Genomic DNA, 2,677 nt, shown 5'->3' with positions numbered 1-2,677 from the left:
TTCCTAGTCCAATTGATTGCTCTACAGATTACGTAATTCAGCATCAGTTTGCTCTCTCTGGTGTTTTGAAACATATATATGCCAGCAACCTCAAAGAACCAGAGAGTGGGTCTCTGGGGAGGTGAACAGCCGGCCCAGTGCGCTCAGGGCCCATGAAGTGGTCGGGAGAGTCGCTTGGTCTAGGCTTCCACACAGGAAAGAACTTCTGTTTGAATTTTTGACATTCTCTATGAAAGAAGACTACGTGTTAAGTACTTTCTGGTTGTATGACCTTATCGACAATTATGTGCAATTATTTATTATATACTATTGCACAGTTTGCTGGACTGAGAATTCCTTGAGGGAGAGTATTATGTCTCAATCACCTTGATGCCCACAGTGTATCAAACTTGTGCATCAACTTAAGTTTTTAAAATATCTATTCCTTTGTGTTAAGGGCATTCATTTGTTAAGTCTGAACCCTAAAAATATGCTGAAGGAGGGCTGCACCTGGATGAGTTGAGCAAAGGTTGGAGTGAGCCCTCGCATGGCTGAAGAAGACTAGAGGAAGCAGCGAGTGCTGGGTGGAAAGAGTAAGGCTCAAGATGGAAAATCATGAACCAGATGATACTGTCAAGGAGAACTTGATATCATAACCAGGAAAATTAACCAACTTCCGGAAGCAAAAAGGAATCTGCTTGAAAATGGATCAACATATATTGGACTTAATGCTGCTCTCTGTGGCCTAATAGCAAATGGTCTTTTTTGATGCATCTTACCTGTGACACAGTGTCATATAGCTGCTGGTTTACCACTGACAGTGATCCCATTTTTGATGGCACACGTATCTTACAAAGGTTTTGTGATTTGCATAGCGAAACTTGTACCATAACACATGGTGGATTGGTTGGTCTTGTTTTTGGTAGCCTGTACCCTGTTTTCTTGGCTAGCCCTTGTGAATGGTGGCCTAACCAGGTATAACTCAGCCCTGCTACCTGAGAAAGGAAACAAATTACTGGATTAGGATGACTAAACCTGTCTTTAGAAAGATGTTATTTCCAATTTTGCTCCAGACTGGGCTTGCAGCATACCTTGGGTCTAGACAATATAAACTACTTATAAAGGCTCTTTAGATACCTGAACCTGGCCTAGAAATTCAGTAATTGTTAAGCACATCTGTACACAAAAATAAAGATTGTAAAAATAGCCTACATCTAAGTATGAATAAACAGAGACATAATTTAAAAAAATATACCATAATTTTGTTAACCTTATTATGGTATTTCTTATGTTTTTAAGTCACAAGGAGTCTAAAAATAAAGTGACATGGACCCCTCTAGACTTCCAACAACCCTGACCACACATGGAGCCGCTGCACCAACTGACATCAATGAGGAGAGCGTCGATACAGGCTCTTGAAGATGGGAAGAAGCTGCCAGAGACAAATTAGGGGGACAGCTGGTGCAAGCCATGGATGGACTTAGCCAGATTCCAAAATGTTTTAAAAGCATTTCTCCAAATATCTGTCTTTTAATGTCCTAAAAACAAAAATATTCCCTCCATCTACGTCAACTTTTACGTTAAACTTAAGTATTTGTTCTACTGCTTTACGGAAGAAAGAATACAAGAACATTGCCTGGCACTTGGATAACTTAAAGCAATTAAATAGCAAATTGATGAAACTATAAACCTAATTGACAGTGGGCTCCAGACCGAGAATTGCAGTTCAATTCCAATTCTTTCATTGCAAAGCTTAGTTTAACCATGCAATAGCCACAAAACTTTTATTTAGATAGCACTTTACAGTTTATAAAGCATGCTCACACATATTATCTCAAGTACCCCCAATAGAAGAATATTACATAATGGCTAGAGGGACACATTTGGTCTTTATTTTAAGGGGCAAAATTATCTTAGCCATATCTTTGGGGACTGATAATTCCACATTGCAGATGGAAATCTGAAGGTAGAGACAAGAACGCCAAATCCTGTGGAATCTAGAAAAAGCCAGACTAACTATACAGATGTCAAGGTATACTCTGGTACTAGGTCTGTATGTACATATCTAATTTCAGCAAGCTCAAACAACAATTTGCCAAGGGCTGTCTGAATTATGCGATTGTAATCTAGAAGTCAAAACTCAAAGCAAGAAAGACAGGTGAGTTTCTACTTTCCCCACTCATCTCCTGGGTGGATGGCACAATGATATGCCAGGCTGTATGTTCTCTCCTCCCCACATCAGGGCCCACTTAGCATCACCCAATTGCAAACCACTACTCTCAATTTTTAGGGAAACCAAATAGTTTAAACTTCTCTGCAAAGACAATACACTACTAGAAAAGTGTCTACTGTTTCCTTGGTGGCTAGTAGATTAAAAGATACTCCCTGTCCTTTTAGCCTTGCATTTTTGGAAAGTTTCTCACTTCAGATTTGGAGAGCGACAAGGAGATCTCAATAGTTTTCAAAAGTCTCAGAAATAAGTTCTTGTAGCAACAGTACTTTTTAAGAGCCTCCATCTTGTCTTCTGCACTTTTAGAGGTGCACCCACAAAAAGGACATAACAAGTCCATTTTAACACTCTATTCCTTTTGGTCTCTAATAGGAAGTTAAATTAAGAATATTAAATCCCCATTTTTTTCTTCAAGGAGTTTTATGGGTTCAGGTGTTATATTTAGGTCTTTAATCCATTTTGAGTTTA

The 2,677-nt window shown here is 39.0% G+C and overlaps 1 pseudogene; it reads left to right on the top strand.

Annotated features, from left to right (window-relative positions):
* The first annotated feature begins 584 nt into the window (after nt 1-584).
* Nucleotides 585-1,142, top strand: LOC133098007 (transmembrane protein 126A-like; annotated as a pseudogene).
* The last annotated feature ends 1,535 nt before the right edge of the window (nt 1,143-2,677 follow it).

This window comes from Eubalaena glacialis, chromosome 1 (assembly GCF_028564815.1).
Source record: "Eubalaena glacialis isolate mEubGla1 chromosome 1, mEubGla1.1.hap2.+ XY, whole genome shotgun sequence".
NCBI lineage: Eukaryota > Metazoa > Chordata > Mammalia > Artiodactyla > Balaenidae > Eubalaena > Eubalaena glacialis.
The sequence above is the reverse complement of the archived record's forward strand: the minus strand, read 5'-3'. Positions and strand labels throughout refer to the sequence as shown.